Source organism: Mugil cephalus, chromosome 1, assembly GCF_022458985.1.
Source record: "Mugil cephalus isolate CIBA_MC_2020 chromosome 1, CIBA_Mcephalus_1.1, whole genome shotgun sequence".
In the NCBI taxonomy this organism is placed as follows: domain Eukaryota; kingdom Metazoa; phylum Chordata; class Actinopteri; order Mugiliformes; family Mugilidae; genus Mugil; species Mugil cephalus.
This window is the reverse complement of record NC_061770.1, coordinates 31,695,968-31,718,686: the sequence shown is the minus strand read 5'-3', so window position 1 is coordinate 31,718,686 and position 22,719 is coordinate 31,695,968. Positions and strand designations below refer to the sequence as shown.

General features: G+C 39.9%; 1 protein-coding gene and 1 long non-coding RNA gene across 2 annotated transcripts in view; both read left to right on the top strand.

Annotated features, from left to right (window-relative positions):
• The first annotated feature begins 529 nt into the window (after positions 1 to 529).
• LOC125016710 lies at positions 530 to 4,942 on the top strand. The gene is made up of 4 exons (XR_007113738.1): positions 530 to 576; positions 4,069 to 4,376; positions 4,513 to 4,620; positions 4,745 to 4,942. It is a non-coding gene; the product is annotated as an uncharacterized LOC125016710 (long non-coding RNA).
• A 3,756-nt stretch (positions 4,943 to 8,698) lies between these two features.
• Positions 8,699 to 22,719, top strand: part of LOC125016210 (butyrophilin-like protein 2) — a gene marked incomplete at its 3' end in the record, with an annotated part of 58,673 nt that continues 44,652 nt past the window's right edge. Inside the window, exons 1-4 of the mRNA XM_047598532.1 lie at positions 8,699 to 8,735; positions 9,884 to 9,941; positions 10,050 to 10,100; positions 10,394 to 10,460. The remainder of the gene's footprint in view (positions 8,736 to 9,883; positions 9,942 to 10,049; positions 10,101 to 10,393; positions 10,461 to 22,719) is intronic.

Here is a 22,719-nt window from a genome sequence, read left to right as displayed (position 1 = left end):
ATGGAGGAGGTTAGTAGCTTCTATCAGATTCTTGTTGTTCTCGTTTCAATGTGTTTCTGTTTCATTTAATATTCAGATCACTGTCTTGTTCTAAGGAGGTTGATGTTGGTGGTCAACATCTTCTCTCTGCTTGTTAGAAGGTCAGAAGGTCTGACTATGTTCCAGCCAGAATACTCTGTCCTATCTCCTAACTCCAATAGACTGGTATGATTTAGACCACCTGCTGGATCAACACACAAAGAAATTATATGATCAGATACAGAAACCTTCACATATTTGACTCTAATCTCAGAGAGACTGAGTTCTCTGTTATTAATGAACTACTGGTGGAGTTTGACAAACACAAACACAACTGCTCCATCTACAGGTCAAATGATAGAACTACAGGAATAAACAGCATTTAAAATCCACACAGTAGATAGTAGAGAATATGTTCTGGACAAGTTAGAGTCTGACTGTTAACAATCTGGACTTCATTTCCTTTTTACTCAGGTCAATGAACTAAAGGAGGAGAAGAAGAAGCTGGAGGAGGAACTAGAGACCAGAAACAAAGAGCTGGAGGAGATAAGAGATGAGGTGAAGAACAAGCTCATATGTTTCAACTCTTACTCAGATGTTTATTACATGAAATTGTATGAAAAGATGTTTACATGAAAATTATTTAGTTCTTAGAGATCAGACCAGTAAATGACACAAATATATTATAGTCTATTGATCTACTCATTGAACCTTATCGTGGTGGAGTTTGAGTGCCCTGATGACCCGGGGCTATGCTGTCCGGACATTTTGCCCCTGGTAGTGTCTCCCAGGTCAGAATGGTCCTAGATGAAGGGCCACACAAAGAACTGTTCAGAAGACCCTGAATGACAAGAAAAACCAAGAGACAGTGTACCAGCCCCATCCTTGGTTATGGAAGCTGGCTCTCGAAACGTGAACCGTCACCTTTCTAGCGGGAAAGGAGCTGGAGCTTGTGAAAGAGGTTGAGCATTATCGACTAGATATAATCAGCCTCACCTCAACACATTGTGTCGGCTCTGGAACCCAAGTCCTTGGGGGTTGGACTCTCTTCTTTGCTGAAGTTTCTCCAGGAGAGAGGTGATGGGCCAGGGTGGGCTTTTGCTTTCCCCAAGACACTCTGCCTGCAAGTTGGGGTCCTCCTGGATGGATAAAAGGGTTTATATTATGATTTTCTTATCTTCAGACATAATATCATGAGGAGATGTTCATGTTACCTGCTTGACAGTTTCGACTGTGTCGAGTCTTCCTCAGAAGCGCCATCCGACATGTTGCTTACATGTCATTTATCAGCTTGCTGGCCTGCCAGACCTGTCTGAATGTATGGTATGCATATGTAGTCTTTGTTTTGGTCATCTGTTTGTGTGTTTTGTTCTTCTGTCTTTTTGTTTATTGTCTTTGGTTTTGACTTGTTGTTTAATAGCTCAGAATGTAGAGCAACCAAAAGGTTGGCGGTTCAATTCCGCCCTATCCCTAGTCTGTCTGTTGTGTCCTTGGGCAAGACACTTAACCCACCATGCTCTCTGGTGTATGATTGCGAGTGAGTGATGTTGGTGGTGTTTGGAGTGGCCGTAGGTGCACATTGGCAGTCAGGTGTCCGTCAGCCTGCCCCAGGGCAGCTGTGACTACTGATGTAGTTTACCACCACCAGGGTGTGACTTCCCTCCTCCTGTCTGTCTTTATCTTCCATGACGATACTGGCCCAGTGTTCTGATGACTGACAGTTTGTGTGCTGTGGGATGTTCTGATGTCCAGAGGAGGTACTGGTCCGTGTGAGTGGGTTTTCTGTAAACTGTGATTTTTATGTTGCCGTCTTCTTTGTGGTGAATGTTCAGGTAAAGGAATAATATGGTTCTGTTTTGTTCTTTGTGTGTGAATTTTATGTTTCCGGTGTTCTCCATAGTGTTCAGGTGGTCTGTGAGTTTTTGTGTTTGCCCGTTTTTTATTTTTCCCAGGATGTCGTTAGCGAATCTTTTCCGGAGTGTGGGTTTACAGTGTGTGGGTCCTCCATGAAAAAACTGCTCATTGTTGCTGATAGTAGAGCTCCCATTTTAAAACCTTCTGTCTGTCTGTATATGATTCCTTTGAACTGAAAAGAGGGGTGTCTTTTTTGTGGATTGTTGGTGTTCCTTATATCCGGGGGGTGATGTTGGCTGTGGGTACCAGGTATTGGTATGCGTCCCGCGTTATTTTGTTACTTTGTAGTAAAGGTTTTAGTAATGATTTCAAAAGTCCTTTTCTTTTCTTCTGTGGGGTCTTTTTCAGTATTCCGTATGCGTAAGTGTTTCCATCTATTTTTCGTATGTGTCTGTGTCGATGACAACTGTTGTTCTTCCTTTATCTGCAGGTAGGTAGGTTTAGTCTCCTTTGAGTGATATTGGATAGGTTAAGCACCATTTTTTCATTGGTTTTGTAGTTTGTTTATTTGCCTCGGCTTTCTTATTTTTATGAGTTTGTTTCATTTCTTGATGTGGCGCTGTTATGTTTAATTGGTTCCTTCACTGCGCCTTTGGGTCATGGAACTGGTCCTGACTCTTGATGACTCTTATGCGCCAAACAGCAGTTCAGAGTACCCACCCTTTTTGGAAGCCTTGGTTGAACGCTGGATTGTGACCCAACTGGGGACTCCATTGTCCTTCTAGGGGACTTCAACACTCATGTGGGCAATGACAGCATGACCTGGAGGGGCGTGATTGGGAGGAACGGCCTAATCTGAACCTGAGCAGTGTTCAGTTATTGGACTTCTGTGCGAGTTGGAGTCTGTCCATAACACATTATGTTCGAAAATAAGGCTGTTCATCGGTACTCTTGTTCCCATGACAGCTGACCTGCAACTGTAGGTTCTGGATTCTCGTGCAAAGAGAGGAGCAAAGCTCTCGATGGATCACCACCTGGTGGTGTGTTTGATCAGCTGGCATGGGGGAGATGCTGCACAGAACTGGTAGGCCCAAATTAATAGTAAGGGTCTGCTGGGAATGCAGTTCACGAGTGAAGGTAGGATGGAGCGGGAGATCGACAGACTGACTGAAGTGGCGTCTGCAGCAAAGAAGGGGATTGTTGTTGAGAGAGAGCTAAACCAGAAGGCAAAATTCTCAGTTTACCGGTCGATCTATCCTCCAACCCTCACCTATAGTCATCAACTTTGGGTAATGAACAAGACCGCGGATACAAGCGGCCAAAATTTGTTTCTTCTGTAGGGTGGCCGTTGTCATCTGGTGAGGACGCCTCCCTTCAGAGATCGATACTTTTTTCAACTTCATTTGATATTAATCACGTGAAAAGAAAGCAATTGGTTGTGTAAATGTCACCACTCCTCCCCATTAAAATTTTTTTTTAATGAATACATTTTAAAAGTGCTCAAATATTTATTGAATAACTGTACAAACATGTACAACAAAATATTATTTGGGCTGTGTAATTTTAAACATCACAACCAATACTCTGAATCTGACCAGTAACCACTGACCAGTAAGTCCTCTTCAACAGTTCTTTCAGTGGTCGTAGTTGGACCTTAACATTAACCACCTAGGTAATTAATCTGCTACAGAAGCTAAAACTACCGGCAACCTAACCACTGAACAAAGCATTGACAGATGTGACTGAGTAGGGTGCTAACTTAATAATTAGGTAGAAAGACTTACTTGACAATAAATGTTTTAACACACAAAGGGTGAGTACTGTTAACCTAGTATTAACCTAATATAGTAGTAACCATTTATATATTACCTGAAGTTATCAACAGTTGCGCCATGTCGTCATGTTGAAATGATGACAACGACGCTGGTATCGTAGAAGCCAGCTTCTTAAACACAGTGCAATTCTCCACCCTGAAGTTTGTTCTGTGCTTGATGAGGTGCTTCATTATGGTGCTAGTATTCCCTGTTTTCCCCGAAATTATCTTGCCACATTGTAAGCATCGATTGTACCCATACTGATGACAGATAAACTGAATTAAAGACATATTTATTTCTGTGGACTTCATGACAGTAGTGAAGACATATTGAACAAAGTAAATGTTTCTCATCATGTCTCTTTATGTGACTTCACTCTCAGTGGGAGAAGAAGCTCAAAGAGGAGGAGAAGAAAAGAGAAAGAGCTGGGAAAGAAGTGGAGACACTGAAGAGGAAACTGGAGACTGGGGTGCTTCACTAATAAAGTCTGAATGATTGAGAGATAGAACATGAAGCTGACTGATGTGAAAGGACTAATCTGTGGATGTCGTCTCCTCCCAGTCAGAGACAATCAAACCTGAACAAAAACAGAACAGCAGCAGCTCAGACAGTCAGAAGACATTAAGAGGCATCACTGTAGTCGTTGGGCCTGACTGCAAATATATCTGTCTCATAAACAAGTTTGATCAGGTGATGTTGCTTAAAGAGTCGAAATTTGTTTTCTTCATAGAAAATACTGATGGAACAGGTTTAATAGACACCAACATTCATTTGTTCCTGTCTCTGTGTCTCATTCTTCTTCTTGTGTTTCATTTCCGTCCTGCAGGACAAACCACTGGGAGGACGTCAGTTAAAAGTCCAGATCAACAATAAAAAACCCATCACATACACATTTGATCCATCAATGAAACTCAAGGCTGGAAACTCTGTTACTGTGAGTCTTTGTAGATGTTTCATTGATGTTGTTTTATTTTCCATTTTCTTACTTTTCCTTCAGTTTTTCTAATTATTATTTTCTGACTGTGACTCTGTGACCTTTGGATTTACTACATTTACAGATATGGTGTCCAGACTGTAGTAGCTACTTTCGTTTCTTTGATGACCTGGTGTGGGAGGACCTGAAGTTCTGGAAGTCTGGAGACAGAGTCCATGTCTCTCTGCAGTGAAATAGTTCCCAGTTGAACTCCTTCAATAAAGTTCAGTAATCCAGCAAACAGCAACATTATAGATGAGAAACAGCACGACTCAGATCTTCCTGCAGAAACCACACACTGCAGAGAAAGTCTCTGGAAACACTTGGCTCCATTTTATTGGATTAGTCAAGTTTGATGTGAACGTTGGTTTGTTTAAAGACTTTTACAGGATGACGTCAGTGTTTTATGTTGTTAAAATCTGACAGAATTAATATGTGAGTGTTTTACCTTTATTTTTTGACACGTTGGACTGTAAATATTTATATAATAAAGACATATGATCATTTATGAACTAGATAATGATACAGATTTTTCACATTTACTTTGAGAAGCTTAAATGTTCTTACAATTGAATAAATGAAGATATACTCTTCCATTTATTGCCTGGTGTGTGTGATAAACAGTGCACATAAAATATATTATATACAATATTAAAATAAAAACTTAAAACTGCCAGTTCTCTATGTTTGGTTATTATTTATATTGTTTGTATGTAACTCTGGGGTGAGGATACAGACCCTGGTACCGGTAGCGGATGAGGATTAAGGATACAGGACTGAACCATGACCCACACACACAAAACAAAAGTTGTCTGTGTAGTTTTATTCTTGAAAGAAGTGAGAAGTTCCTCTTGTGTTTAATGGAGTGGATACGTATAAATTCTCAGGTTACAGACTGATGCTGTTAACACAAAATAAACAGGAACAAACACATTCAGCAGTTAAAGACAAATTCAGCTCTTGTACCAAATGTCATCCAACACAACAGAGACACACAATGAGTTCAACACAAATTGTAATAAAGATAATCAGAAAAACCTCGTCAAAATGAAGCATAGTGTGTTTATGTCTTTCTTTGTTTCCTGAATATGCTCAGACTTAACATGCTAAAAAAGTCAGGACAGTTCAGGAGATTCTGTCTCATGTTTATTGTCCCAACCACCACAACAAATTCCTCATATGTCCAAACATACGTGGCCATGAAGATGATTTTGATTCTGAGATTCTGCAATTTCTGGTGAAAATGTCGTCATTTTGCTGCATTTACCATCAGGTTGAAATAAATAAATAAATAAATAAATAAATAAATAAAAGCCCCATGAACTACATTTTATTCATGGCCATGAAATTCCATGCACACATGTGTCCTGCTAAGATTCACTGAAACCAACAGGACGTCGGCCATTTTGCTAGATGGTTCAAACTGTTGGTTAAAAATAGTTAAACGGTTAAAAATGTCTTAAAACCTGAGTCTCTCTCACACGGTCTGGACGTTACATCACCTCACACTTTAGAGTTCCCCATAAAAACAGGACGTTGACATAATTCACATCCACGTTGGCTAATGTTGCTGAACATGTTTGACAGGAGTCAGAGTATTGAATGTATTTATGAGGCCACGTTCAGGGATGGTCATAGCACCACCTTCAGGAGAAAGAGAGTCAGTGAATGTCATGGTTCTGTCTCTGTCTTTTCTTCTGTGGATCATGTTTTGGAGTTTCCTGTTTTATTTTGTCATGTTTCTTAGTTTCCTGCCTGTCTTGCCTCCTTGTGTTTCTGTCATGTCTGTGTCATGTTTTGTGTTTCCTGTTTTGCTAAGTTTCAGATTTCCTGTCTGTGTTGCCTTGTGCGTGTTGGTTGCTTTCTCCTGGTGTGATCGCCCTCATTAGTTTCACCTGTGTCTTGTGTATTTATAGCCCTGCTTTCCCTTTGTTCTCTGTTGTGTTGTTAGTGTTGTTTTCTCCATGCCACGTTCCTTGTCTCCATGCTATGTCATGATCCTTTTTGATTGTTGTATTTTCATGCCGTGTGCAGCACCTTTTGTTATTTATTAAATAGCCCTTTTCCCCTGGAGTCCTGCCTGCCTCATTTGTCCTGCATTTGGGTCCTCGCCTCCTACCACCTCAATATTCTAAACCTGACAGTGAACTGACCTGGAGTCTGTTTCACAAAGCAGGTTCAACAAACTCTGAGTCTAATCCTGAACTCTGAGTTAGAAAACTCTGAGTTTCCGGTTCCAGAACAACGGATTTGAGTTGGTTTAATGAACTCGGAGTAGTTTAACCCGGAGTTAAGCGCGTGCACCACAACTATCAAAAAACAGCATCAATGGAGCCACGATTCAACGAGTCACCATGGCAACGGGGAAGAGGAGGGCTACGAAGTGGAAATCCTAATGCGCTGATACGGAGAGTTTCAACACGTTTTTAGAAAGAGGTGCAAAAGAGAGGGAGACGGTGCCGGAGAACATTGCTGCTCGGGTCAGTGAGTAAGTTTAAATGTTGTCCTTTACAATCACAATAATATTACAGAGGAAACTGCTCAAATAGGAGCATATTCATTTATTTCTTGGGTGAAATCCCGCAGGGGAGAAGTGCACTTGGCATCAGCTTAAGATGAAATATAAAAGCATTGTTCAAACAGGTCAGACCTCATGGAGGGACCTCATTCTGATCATGTTTTACACTGTAAGTAAATATTAAGTGGCTGTTTGACTGTGCAGTTGTTTTATCCCCAACATGATGCTGTTTTCACACACATAAATGTCTTCTCATCTATATCATGTTCTGTTAAATAATCCAGCCTGTTTAAACTAACACAGACTTCTACTCAGCCAACAGAAAGAAGGCAGATGGGTGGTGGTCCAGCACCTCCACCTCTAACGGAGGCAGAGGAGCCCTAAACCAGAATATTGGAGGCCAGTGTCTGAGGGAATCCCTGGAGGGGCTCATCCTCTGAGTCCACCCCCCAACACACAAGCATCTTTATAAAATGTTATAGGCCTATAGATATTTTTTAAGGCCTATTCATACAATTATTTATTTGTCTATTTTTCATTTGTCCCAACAGATTCTGATGGTATGGCTCAAAAAGATAATTGTCTGGAAATGCTAAAAACATCAATGCGCAGTCTGAAAACATCTCAGATGAATATTTAATTCTCTGTGCAGTAATGCTGCACCTTCATCCACGGGATCATTGTAAAAAGGACATGTTGATGAAAAAAGTCGCCTCCTACTGGTCCTAATGGACTTCTGATAAAGCTACTGACTCTGATTTTTTTAATGATTTTTGACAGACGTCAGAACAAGACTTTGCCAAAACTCACCTGCTGACAGAATGAAAGAGGAAATCAAATGTCGTGTGTGACTGAAAGAGGGCGGAGACAGAGAGAAACTTGAGGTTCAATGAGTAAAACCAGGTCCCGACCAGGTTAGGTTTATGGAGTGGGTCCATTTTCAGACGTTGTATTTCAATGAACTTGTCCTACAGACTTTGTAGAGTCTGGACGAGGGTCCAGCTCAGTCAGGAGGGTGTGAGGGCCCGTTCATCACTGGTAGAAACTTGAGTTTATTTGTATGTTTTGTATCAGTGAGAAAAAAAAAATGTCCACACATGAACTGAATTCCAATGCATTCTTTGAGCAGGAATTCTGTTTGTGTTTGTCGCCATTTCACATGTAAACACATTAGTCCTGATAATCTTTGTAATAATTTAATTCATCATCTTTGCTGATGATGTGAATGTATTAAACTATCCTGACAGCAGGGTTCACATATGCAGCATCTAAACTCACTGTGAAGGCACAAAAGTGAAAGTATGAGACTTTGTCCGTTAACAGCTGAGTTGATGTGGGCGTGTTTGTTTTTCCAGCCAATCAGTGTCTGTCACTGAGCACTCAGCAAACCTGTTTCAGGTATGTGAATCCTTTGCCTCCATTTCCTCCTGCTTATTTCTTTCCTTCTTTTGTCCTTTTATTTATTTGTGTCTCTGTCGATCGTCCTCTTGTGGGTCCTCTCCTCCAGACGTCCCTCAACCTTCCTCCTCTGATGGAGTGAGAACCAGCTTCCTGATCGGTAACAGAGACAGAGACACAGCAGAGAGATGAGGGGTTTTAGAAAAGTTAATACAACAATGTCAGGATTTTCAGAGCGACTTTCACCAACGAGATGAGAGTGAATTTGACTTTAGTTGACTGATATATAAATGATTTTATTGGTGGATTGTAGCTGCTACGTTGCTGTGAGTGATGGTGCTGCAGTAAATGCTGACTGTTAGTGAATGAGTGGGTTTCAACATTTGGTCGACTGTCGTTAAGGTGTGGGTGGTGGAATCTACTTCCCTGTATGAACCCTGTACAGCTGAGTATCCGGGTGCTACACCCGCCATGGAATTAATCATCTCACCATTTTGTTAGCCCACTCCTTAGTATCCCTAGGGTTAGGGTTAAATAATATAAAAAAAACATCTTTGTGTTTGTGCTCAGCTCTAAATCACTGTTTTTTTTTTTTATTTCTGTGTCATTTCCAGGCCATCCCTGTATGACACCCAACCTGTTTTGTCCTTTTTTTTTTTTTGTTAATTATATGCTTCTTCAGTATAAATTAATAGAGAGAGAGACATAGAGACATAGCAGAGAGATGAGAGATTTTAGAAAAGTAAAATTATACAACAATGGGGGGGCTGTCACTCACGAGGTAAGACTGAAGGGTCTTCCAGCAGTTGGGGCACCAGAAAATTACTTTCTCATAAAAATATATAGATTTTGTCTGTTTTACATTTTTTTAAAAATTTTTAGAAACATTTTCACAGTTTAAAACAATGACATTACCCATAAATGTGGTAAATAAATATTGTAATACAAATGATAATGCTTAAATTTACATAAATTTAAATATGCCTATCCCAGCTGTCAATTTCCAAATGATAGCACACAAACTGTCTGCAGCAGGTTTGATGTCCTTACAACAGAGCTGCTCTTTGATAGTGACCTGTGTTACACCATCTATCAGCCATCCTTAGCTCTGTGCTCCCTCCCCAGCTCCCACTGTGAATGTATAAAACAATGTGTACAACAGCAGGGTTCACGAGGACAGAATGTGATGCATGACGTAGGAATGTGGCAGTTGCAGCAAGTGAACTGTCAATAGTCAACAGTTTGCTCCTGTCTTACTTGCTGTGTGTTTGTGTTTTTTTAATGAATTTGTTGTCTTCATCCGATCAGACACTGAGCACTGACCTAACCAGTTTCTGACATACCTCACTCCCGAGAAGTGTTTCAGGTATGTAAATCATTTGCCTCCATTTCCTCCTTCTTACCTCTTTCAGTTGTTTTCCATCTGTCCATTTGTGTCTCTGCCGATCGTCCTCTTGTGGGTCCTCTCCTCCAGACGTCCCTCAACCTTCCTCCTCTGATGGAGTCAGAACCAGCTTCCTGATCGGTATGTAACAGAGACAGAGACACAGCAGAGAGATGAGGGTTTTAGAAAACTGAAAGTATAAAACAATGACATGCCTGGATTTGTAGAGGGGCTGTGACCAACGAAGTAAGAATGAATGGTTTATGGTTAAAGTCTGACTTTAGTTAACTGATATATTAATATATTTATCGGTGAATCCTCTTTTGGTGGATTGTAGCTGGTACTATCATGAAATGAGTGTTGGTGAGGTTCAGCATTTATTCTTTTTGTTTGTGTGCCGTCACACTGACGCTTCTTTGTTGTGTTTCTTACAGTCTGACAGAATAAATTGGAATCTGCCTTTGATACCTCAGCCTGTTTCTGTTGCCAGTCTCTCCTTTGGTCAGTCTCAGTTCTGAATCTTTACGTATCTGTCGATTGGTTGCCTCAATTATTATTTGTTTCACTTGATAGAAATATTTGATGGATGGAACTTCCTCTCCTGCTCCTTAGTATATCCAACCTCACTGCCTTTAGGAATTCGTTTAGAGCACAATCTGCTTCATTTTCAGGACTCTCTGATTCTTCAGATGGACGGCCTGCTCCTTCACTTCCTGCCCATAACCATCACTGGTTTGGTTTTCTGTCTCCTCCTGACTCACTACTGTAAAGGTAAATTATGTAGATCTTTGTTGGAGCAAATATGGTTGTTAGAAACAATCTGTTTATTATAATGTGAAGTATTAATTGTTTGAGAATTCTGGGAAACCATCCAACCAAACCAAGCCTTCATCAGTCTCAGTAAACAAGGTTCACAGCCTGCAACATCTTTGAGTTTGTACATATATTAACAGAATATCAGCAGATTTTCAGACCAGTCCTGAAAGTGGAAAAAGAGAATCAAATCAAACATATGAAACAGAAATATTAAATTTGTGTATTTGTTTTTTGTTTTTTGTTTTTTTGTCAGGAAATGAGCCAATATCATATATGAATGGTGAACCTCTAGGATTAGAACTTAATTTCAAGGTTCTGTGCTGAGAAATGTTTCTATCAATGTGATGAAAGTGGATCACTTCTTGGTTTACGTGAAATAAATCAGGGATTAGTTTCAGTTTGATCTTCACAACATGTTTGTGTTGAAGTGTATGATGACAACATTTTAGTTTGACACAGGTTGTGTGTGTGACTGTGTAGAAATGTCTTGACTCTGTCAGACTCAGTCTGTTTCATTTCAGATGATGCTGCTGTTCCCATCAACACTGGTTTGGCTGTTAGCTTAGCTGTTAGCATCATGGTTATTTTTGCAGGTGTCTTCTTTGTGTGGAGACAAAATAGAACCAGTAAGTTACAGATGAGTCACCACATTAATGATATAAAACACCAGCAAACGTCTTTTCTAGTTGAATTCAACTGCTTTGATTTTACACAGAAACCAAGAAAAGATCCAGAGATGAAGCAGAGAAGGAGAAACTTTTAGGAGAAAAAAAAATGTAAGAGACAAGAAGTAAAACATTAAAGGTTTAGATTGATCAGTTTGAAGAAAGTTTGATCAGTAAACCTGCTGACTGATCATCATCCATCTGTCTGTCTGATAGCTGACAGAGAAATATGAGAAGATTGAAGAAGAGCTGCAGAAAACCAAAGAAGAACTGAAGAACAAGACTGAAGAGATGGAGAAACATGTAGAGACACACACATAAACACTATCATTGTGTTATTGAGGACTGACCTCTGATCAACACAACTGTGTCTTTGCTCCATCTACTGGTGAAATGATACAACTGCTGGTTTTCTCCTTCTCTCAGGTCAATGAACTAAAGAAGAAGAAGAAGAAGCTGCAGGAGGAGATGGAGACCAGAAACAAAGAGATGGAGGAGATAAAAGATGAGGTGAAGAACAAGCTCATAGACATGGAGAAAGAAGTCAAAGTCAACTTTATTGTCAGTTTCAATATAATATGTGCAACACATTCAGAATTGAAATGATCTTCCTCAAAAACAACTAAACAAAAAAATATAACCATTAAAAGTGCAAATGTCGAGATTTAAAAGTGGAGCATGAAATATATATATTATGATGTTGATTCACTTCAATAAATAGTTCAGAAAGAAAACAATGAAATCATGAACAAGACTTAATGACATCTCAGAGAAACACTAAACAGAACTGATCAGGAATTAAATCTGTCTTCATCTCTTCTTTCTACCAGTTAATGAAGCAGATCAACCAACAGGAAGAGAAACATCAGAGAGAAATAAAGGAGCTGGAAACAGAGGTTCATGTTGAATCCAGATCTTTTAATTCCATAATAAGAAAGTAGTTTAGAACCAAATCAGTTTGTCATGTTCCTCAATCAAAGTAAATGTTTCTAATCATGTCTCTTTATGTGACTTCACTCTCAGTGGAAGAAGAAGAAGCTCAAAGAGGAGGAGAAGAAAAGAGAAAGAGCTGAGAAAGAAGTGGAGACACTGAAGAGGAAACTGGAGACTGAGGTGCTTCATTAATAAAGTCTGAATGATTGAGAGATAGAACATGAAGCTGACTGATGTGAAAGGACTAATCTGTGGATGTCGTCTCCTCCCAGTCAGAGAGAAACAAACCTGAACAAACGCATCTTCACAATTCTCTGACAAATCAGAACAGCGGCAGCTCAGACAGTCAGGAGACGTCAGGAGACATCGCTGTGTTCATTCATGCCGAGACCAAATATATAAGTCTACACAACCTGTTTGATCAGGTGATGTTGCTTTAAGAGTCAAAATCTATTTTCTCAATTTTTTTAATAGAACATATTGACGCAACAGGTTTAATAGACACCAAAATTCATTTGTTCCTGTCTCTGCGTCTCATTCTTCTTCTTGTGTTTCATTTCCGTCCTGCAGGACAAACCACTGGGAGGACGTCACTTAAAAGTCCAGATCAACAATAGTGAACTCATCACATACACATTTAAACAATCAATGAAACTCAAGGCTGGAGAGATTGTTACTGTGAGTCTTTGTAGATGTTTCATTGATGTTGTTATATTTTCCATTTTCTTACTTTTCCTTCAGTTTTTCTAATGATTATTTTCTGACTGTGACTCTGTGACCTTTGGATTTACTACATTTACAGTTCTGCCATCCAGACCATAAGCTTCATTTTACTGTACCTGGTGACCTGGTGTGGGAGGACCTGAAGTCCTGGAGGCGTGGAGACAGAGTCCAGGTCTCTCTGCAGTGAAATAGTTCCCAGTCGAACTCCTTCAATAAAGTTCAGTAATCCAGCAAACAGCAACAAGATTACATTTTCTGTTTTCCAATTAAACTCATGGATGGTATTGTGTCACAGGGCTCTTTTGATCACTAAAATCAATCTCAGACACCTGTGATAATTAGTTTGCCAGTTGAGCCCACTGTAAAAAACTACTTAAGAAGGGTGTTCCATGTTCAATGCCATTACAAATTAGCAAACAGATATTTAAAGCTGCTGGTGCCTCTGAAGTCCCATGAACATCAAGGTCTAGGATCCTCCAGAGGCTTGCAGTTATGCGTAAACCTTCTATCCGGCCGCCCCTAAACAATGCTCACAAGCAGAAACGGCTGCAGCGGGCTCAGAAATGTATGAAGATTAATTTTCAAACAGTCTTGTTCACTGATGAGTGCCATGCAACCCTGGATGGCCCAGATGGATGGAGTAGTGGATGGCTGGTGGAGGGCCACCATGTCCCAACAAGGCTGCAACGTCAGCAAGGAGATAGTGGAGTCATGTTTTGGGCCGGAATCATGGGGAGAGAGCTGGTCGGACTCTTTAGGGTCCCTGAAGGTGTGAAAATGACCTCTTATCATCCTGCAAAGAAATTCAAGCAGAATCCCTCCAAAAACTCACAAGGTCAATGGATGCAAGAATTGAGAAGCTCCTATCACTTAAGGGGTCCTATGTTAAAATGTAACTTGACATATGTTAAGATGTTTTTGATTGAAATAGCTTTTGCATTCAGTAAATATGACCCTAATTCTACAAATTCAAAAGATGAGCATTTTCAGTTCTTAACAACCTGTAAAATGTTATAAAACTCTGTTGTGCGTAATAATTTGGAACAGTGCATTTTAAGTTTTTTATTTTTGAAAAATACTGTTGTCATTAGGAGGTTTGTTCAATAATATTAGAATTCATTAAACAGTTGATGACTTGAAAATCATGCTGACTGTCATTTGCAGTGTACACCACAGTGTAGTTTCCTTTCTAGAAGTCTCTTAAATTGATGCAACTCAAGTCCCAGGTCATCAATGTTTGCATCGCACAAATGATCAAATACAAAGTGGCGTCTTTTAAAAATGCATCACTTTTGGGGTTGAGAGATCGGATACTAAGCATCAGCCCATAACTGGTCGCTTAATTAACTAAGCATGCAATCAGTGACAGGATAGAAAAATGTTTCTATATCACATTCTAGCTCCCTCTGATCAACAAATATTAAACACTTCATCCCATAAGTTATCAAAGAATGACTCCTGCCTGAAATCATTCCAACTGTGAACTAAAGCTTCAACTGAATCAACAGCTCTTCAACGGTTGGTGACTGGAACACATCAGAAAGAAGCTTTGTTTCCCCAAATGATTTACAAAGTGTAACCAGACGCACAGCAAATTCTAAGTCAGTCTGGGCCAGAAGACCACAGGCCTCAGAACATTTATCCCCTCTTGTTTAAGAGGAGCTAATCTATCCATTATGTTAGAGCTAAAAAGAGACATGTTGGAGTGCTCTTGTGCTGCCGTACATCTCCCTTTGTAGAGCGAGCCATTTGGGATGCACATATGATCCAGAAGTGAAAACATAGAGACTCTGTAACAAAGCAAATAGCTCCTCTGCCTCTGGGACAGCTTTGACAGCACTAGCACTAGCACTAAATTCAGACAGCGTGTACTGCAGTGAACTGCAGTGAACTGCAGTGACTTTCCAGTAAGTGGAGTATTTTTTCTATAATCCCTGCAGCATTAAGCCTCTCTGCACATTCAAAATGTAGGAAACTCTCCTTAATGGCTCCATTGTAATAGTAACAGAGTATGAAAAAAATCTGTTCTTGATTTGACGCATCTTTTGTTTCATCTGCCGTGACACTGAAGAATTCATTATTTTTTTACCTCTTCAACGATCTCTGACCAAACAATCAAGCACCTCATTCTGAATTGTTTTACTTGTATTTTTTGTGTTATGAATTGTGGCCAATCTGTGTTTAACAACCACATCATGATTGTGTCCAGAGTTTCCCTGAAGTTGCCTTTGTTGTTAGATTCCTCAGATTCATCATGTCGTCTCTGTGATATGTTTTGACTAGTTGTAAGCAACAGCTCTTCACTAATTGTTTCAACGTATTCTCTCTCTTTGTCTGCACTGAAAAACCTTCGTGTCTTTCAGTGGCTTTTTTTCCCCAGTTTCTAAAACGCAGTGGTGAGTCACATACAGTCACTCATAGATTTGCTGGGCTAAAATGGTGGAATGCATAGCAAAAGACTGAGCCCCTCATCACAGAATATTAAATCCAGGGGTGGATTTCATACCAGCTGGGCCTGAAACTGCGCCTCCTGTCCCCCATCACTGTGGTAGGGAAGGTCTTCAGATGTGGCTGCACATGGACTTGCTGATATCTGGAGAAAGATGAAAACAGTAAAGATCTACTCCAGCACAGGAAGATGGAGAAACTTAGACTCTTAGACAGCGGGATGGATGAGTAACCAGTGTTCACATCCTGTGGTTTATTTGTTTCCTCTTATTGATTCACATGAGGAGAAGTAAAAATAAAAGAACATTCATGAAGGAGATCGGTTGTTAATCTCATCTTCTCTTTCTGTCTTCTCTCCTCCAAACCTCCCACTAGAAACATGATGTTAACTAAGAGCAGAAAGACTTGTCATTGTCTGTCTGTCTTTGATTGGTTTCTAAAGCTCCTCATGTTCTAGGTCCTACCTCCTCATCACATTTATGTTTAATGATGAAAAGTTCTCTGAATGATTGAGAGATAGAACATGAAGCTGACTGATGTGAAAGGACTAATCTGTGGATGTCGTCTCCTCCCAAACCTGAACAAACACAGAACAGCAGCAGCTCAGTCACTCAGGAGACGTCAGGAGACGTCACTGTGTTTGTTAATCCCAACGACTACTATATCTGTCTGAAAAACGAGTCTGATCAGGTGATGTTGATTTAAGAGTCATTTCTTTTCATAGAAAATATTGATTCAACAGATTTAATAGACACCAACATTCATTTGTTCCTGTCTCTGATTCTCATTCTTCTTCTTGTGTTTCATTTCTGTCCTGCAGGACAAATCATTTGGAGGACGTCAGTTAAAAGTCCAGATCAACAATAGTGAACCCATCACATACACATTTGATCCATCAATGAAACTCAAGGCTGGAAAGTCTGTTTATGTGAGTCTTTGTAGATGTTTCATTGATGTTGTTGTATTTTCCATTTTCTTACTTTTCCTTCAGTTTTTCTAATTATTATTTTCTGACTGTGACTCTGTGACCTTTGGATTTACTACATTTACAGATATACCATCCAGACTATAAGCCTCGTTTTACTTTATGTGCTGTCCTGGTGTGGATGGACCTGAAGTCCTGGAGGCGTGGAGACAGAGTCCAGGCCTCTCTGCAGTGAAATAGTTCCCAGTTGAACTCCTCCAATAAAGTTCAGTAATCCAGCAAACAGCAACATTATAGATGAGAAACAGCACGACTCAGATCTTCCTGCAGAAACCACACACTGCAGAGAAAGTCTCTGGAAACACTTGGCTCCATTTTATTGGATTAGTCAAGTTTGATGTGAACGTTGGTTTGTTTAAAGACTTTTACAGGATGACGTCAGTGTTTTATGTTGTTAAAATCTGACAGAATTAATATTTTAATGTTTTAATTCTACTTTTTTACATAGTTGATTGTAATGAGAGGCTTAAATGTGATTACAATTTTAAAAAGACATACTTTTCCATTTAAAGACTCGTTATTTTAACTCTGTATTTGCTTATTCAAGAACATGAGTCAATATTACATCAGTGAGAAGCACCTCTAGGATTAGAAGTTAATTTAAAGATCCAATCAGAGTCCATGAACTGAATGTGAAGAGACTGACTGATTTTGACTTTGTTGTGACTTTGTTTTTGTTGTTGATAATGAATAAAATAAATAAAATAAAAACTCTGTGTTGAAGCTTGTTGTTGAGAGTCTGATGCAAGGAGCATCTAACACTTTAGGAATGACTGCACAGCATGAACTGACGAATGAGTGAAATATGTGATGAGGAAACTGAGACAAAACTGATCTGATCAGCTGAGGAGTTAACACAAGGCTTCAGTCTCATCCTGACTCAGGACACAGCTGCAGGGGATGTTAATGAAGGTTTTCATGTAGGAAAACACCACAGCAGACTGTAGTCACATGAAGATGTGTTTCATTTGACTTGGAAACGACTGAACAAAGAAACAACACAAATATAATATGAAGCCCTCACAAACACTAAAGCCTCATGCAAACCTCTGACTCTTCTCTTTAGCCAAACTTTTGAAATCCAGCGTCTTTTACGTTCACATGTCGTTCATACTCTCATGATGCATTTTTGTCCCTTTGTGACAAAAATGTTCACACATAAAGAAACCTCCATAAAATCCTCACACTTCATATTTTTTTCTACTTTTTTTCATGAATCATTAGAACAACTTCAAAGAGTTTTCAGAATTTTAACTCTTTAAATGTCAGTCTGAAGGTTTGACCTGCTGGTTTTGAACAGTTTAAGTTGTTTAAGTGGATTTATGTAGAAAAAAATGGAAAAAAATGTTGATGTATGAGGATTTTATGACTGTTTTTTTAATTATTTTTTCCATTTAATAATAATAACTTTCTTAACTTAATAAATTTCTACAGTGCCTTTAAAGTACACAAGGCGCTTTAGGCGCTTGAGGATGCCAAAGAAGACGTTTGTCTGAACAGCTGAGAAGTTAACACAAGGCTTTAGTCACAGTGACTCAGGACACAGCTGCAGGAGATGGCAGTGAAATTTCTGAGAGATCTTCTGACCAGTTGTAAATCCCCTCTCTCTCGTTCAGCTCTCACAGTCTCCTTATATTTGGTTCTCATCCCCAAGAACCCACATTCATAACAAAGGAAACTTGTCTCCTCACGTCTGGTAATTTTACGAGCTGACAGACGGTAAATTACCTTTTAACCTCCACGCGTTGTACACACTTCACAAACCCAAAATCAGAAGGAGAGAACCAAGAAGAGGAATCACGTACTAGAACAGCAGACTGTAGTCACATGAAGGTGTGTTTTATTTGTTCACTTGGAAGCAACACAAAAACGAGACATTCACAAACACTTAATATACTTCCATTTAGTCCTGTTCAGACCTTCCACTGAACATCAAGTGTCCAGATCAAGCAGCGACTTCCAGCTCTAAGTGTTGAAGCTCATGAGGAACTGTAAAAAACTGCAGTTCATCGAGTGGCCACTAGAGGCGCCAAAAGGGAGCAAATCCCCATAGACCCCCATGTTAAAAAGCCCAACTTTACAGCATCATTAAACATGTTTACAGCCTGGTTCAAAAAACTGTTTTGGTCTCAATGGTTTATTTCACCATTTATGACAACTGTTACAACTAGATGGAGACATTAATCACAAACAAGTGACGTCTGTTCATTAATAATGAGTCTTTAAAAAGAGTCTCTCCTTGTAGCTGTGAACTAGGAAATAAATCTGAGCTTAAATCGACAGAAAACAATTATTTAATATGAGAAGACTCATCAGAATTGGTCATTAAAAACATGAGATGATGTGAAAGGAGGTGAAAAGTTGTGTTTTTTTTTGTCATTTCAACTTTAAATAACAGGTGCAGCACATAGTGAAATGAGAGGACGTCCCTCTGGGACCATGGAGCTGCATGAAGACACAACACTGAAAACAATACAAGGGACTGAAGATAAAGTGCACGTGTGGAAACTCAAGCAGCCGATACAAAACTGTGCAGGACGACAGTGGAAAACACAATGCATCTACACAAAGATATCACACAGGACAAAGAGCAACGTGGGCTAATAGACTAACAGAGTACGAGTAACAGCGGTTATTTATCATCTTATTTTAAATGACATGAAAAGTCTTAGTTCAACAAAACAACACAATACAACACATATATAAATACAATCTGATATACGTAGTGTTATTGTATGAGCCGCTCGCTCTTGCCCTGAATCATATCTGTAGTATTGGGAGGATGTGAGCTAAACAGCTGCATCAGCCACATCCATTACACTACACCTCTGCACCTGAAGGCAGTTAAAACTCTAACTGGAGTAACGACAATAATTTAATGCTGCAACACAAACAAAAGGTTCACATCAAAGAGAAACTACATCAGCCGTGTTCCTTCTCCTTTTGTTTTTACTTGTAAAACTTCATCTGCTACTGAGGTCATGTAAACTGACCTCTAAAGTGTCTTTCAACTACCAGCTGCACCTTTAAACAAACTTAAATATTTTAGTAAATCAGAGTTTAATTAAACAAAATCTTTTACCTGAAGTGCCATAAAACCCATGACCTTTTAAAAAAATCCTAAAACTGGCACAGGTTCAATCTGAACCGTCACTCACAAATCTGTCCAAGTTAAAGACAGACGCCAACAGAAAAAATAAAAAAATAAATTCCTATGGTGACGTCAAATCACAAAAGGAAAGTATCTTAAATACAGTGTAAAAGTACCCAGCTTTTTATTTAGTGCTTTTCCAGCAGGTTGTGACCAAGACAGGAACATAATCTATCGTGGACTTTTCTGACAAGTCCATTCTTTAGAAATAAATAAATATAATTTAAAATGAAACTACAACAATGTAGTTAGTAGTAGTTCCAGTCGCTTCACATGGAAAATATCTTGTACAGTGTTTTTGGCTTAGAGACATTAATGAATTATTCTTCAAGCTGAACTTGATTTGAATGTCCAGTGGTCGATGGCCGAGACGTCTCAGAGCCACTGGACAGTCCTTCAACCAATCAGAGCCACAGAACTATTTCTGTGCACAACTGTCAGCTTTTCGTCCTTTTAAGTCATTTCCTGTCAATTTCTCAGGTGAGGTGTATGACGACTGTTAAACCACGCCCCCGAGCGATCTGATTGGTCCAGCAGAATCCGTTCCCAGTGGAGAGAGTCCAGACTGAGATTTTCCAACCTGAGGTTTTGTGGATTTTTGGGCATCTGAGAAGCTCTTCAGACGTTTGGCAAAGAACTAATTGATTCTTCTTCAAGATTGTCCTGGTTGCTGTCAACAGCGTGTTCAGGTTGGACTTGGTTTGTGTCAGCGGGAGGTGGTCTTGCTCCTGTTGGTCCTCCTCTCATGTCCATTAACAGCTTTTTTTAAGCCAGGCTCTCAGGCTGGTTGCATCGTGTTTGGGGAAGCTTTATACTTGACACTGAAAGAACAATTAACAGAACAAACAAAACGTCAGCTGACTCCTGGAAAAAGTCTGTACAGCGCGTAAAACAAGAGATTTAGGTTTAGGTTTGACTTACGTCTCTTTCTGACGCCATTTTATGAAGAGATAAACACCAAGAGCTGCGAGGATTACAATGACGACAACCACGGCAATCACAACCGGTACATGTGAATGACCACCTGATGGGAAAGAAAAGACATTTAAATACACAATCACAAGTGAAGTTGAAATCGATCTGACGCCAGAACTGTTTCCTTACCAAGATCAATGTCTGTCCCGTTCTTTGAATCTGGAGTTTGGTCGACTCTGGGAATCAGTGACGCATCTGTCCAGGTTCTAACTACGTCTGCATCTGGAAAAACAAGTTCCAACTAAATATATTGATTGTGGAAAATGTATTTTTGACAAACCAGTTATAGAAACTATGATGAGATGCGTTCCTGTCATTAGTTAGCGTTAGCCCACCAAAACTAACAACATGCTACAAACAATGTGGCTAGAAATTAGGTGAAGAACACAACATTTGAAGGAGCATCACTCAGATACTTATGCAGCCTCCATCATGGTCAGTAGCAAACTATGAAGTTAAATAAGTCTCATCTAAGTACATTATAAGTTATAAGAGAGTGTAATGGATTAGCATTTAGCAAACTAAAGTGGTAAAAATTACTTTTCAATGCTAAAATGAGACTAATAAGGATTTCTGTTTGAAGACTTAATCAAAAATGGCCGTCAACGTTAACCCTGATTCTTACCAACAATAAGGTGAACAACCGTCTTGCTCCGTCACTTCGGGATAAAACATCTGTGTCGGTCTCGGCTCAAAATGCCTGGGCCGATTATTTGTCCAGTCCTGGGATCAACTCATCACTGCTCTGTCTCCCATTGCTCTCTGAAGCCTGTCTGCACCTGGCTGGTGCTCGTCATCGGTCATGAAGTTCCACACCTGCATCTGTTCTCTCCATCTATGCAGAGCAAGGGTGGATCCCCACAGCCTTGGACCCCTGGCCTGAGCCCCCAGGACTGACAATCAGCTTCCTGCTCCACCTTCCACCAGGGTTTCCCTGGTCAGTGCTAGATCAAGAGCAAATAAGATGTTAATCCTAAAATGACCTTTCCATCGCACATGAACTGGATGTCACGTGTTTTACTGAGATTTGGAAGAATGCTGGTGTCTCAGTATCAGCGCTACGTGAGTGACTGGTCGAGGAGGGGAATTACCATCGTATTCAAGCAAGACTTTGACTGTAAACATCTGTCACTGGCCTCATCCACCAGTTTTGAGCCAATCACGTTTGAGCTGGGTTGTTCTTGTTCTGTACTGTGCACAGTGATATACTGACCCCCAAAACACAACACTCATCACTTCTCAGACTTCCCAGCTGAAATAAGTCCTAAGTATGACCCTGTTTTCATCGCTGGTGAAATGACTATATATAACCAATAAGTAGAAATCAGTCCTGACAGCAGTTTACTATCAATCCAGATTTTATTTATACTTGCTGGACTGGAACGCATCATTCAAAATAACGTGGAAAATCAAAACTCAGTGGTAAAAGGACAAACTACAGGTGTCTTTTGATAATGTAAGGGACAGCTGGCGCAAGGTGAAGGTGAAAAACACTTTTCTGATATCGTTTAAGTTCATTAAATTTATCATTCTCCCAGTGAGAAGATCTGAGGCCTTTCTAGGAGTTTGGATGTTCTCCCTGTGTCTGCATGGGTTTTGTCTGGGTACTCGTTGTTGACTCTAAATTGCCCCTAGGGTGTGAGTGTGAATGGTTGTTTGTGTTAGCCCTGCGATGGACTGGAGACCTGTCCAGGGTGGACCCCGCCTCTCGCCCAGTGACAGCTGGGATGGACTCCAGCAACCCCCACATCCCTAATGATAAGAGGTATTAGAAGATGAGATATTCACAGAATATTCTCACATTTTTTGTCCTTTAAATAGAATAAAACTTCCCCAGTCAGATCAGACAGATGGATCTTGCATTTTTGTGTTTTTCTTATTTATTCATTTATTTTGAAAAGCAGCCAAACATCAACCTGAACATGATGGTGTCTGGATGAGACACCATTCTGGTGAATATAAGGACGACATAAGGATTTTCAAGCTGAAACAAGTTGTTAACTCATGTTAATAAGCTCAATACTCAATAAACTCTGCTCTTCAAGTCTGAGCCTGACTGGTCCA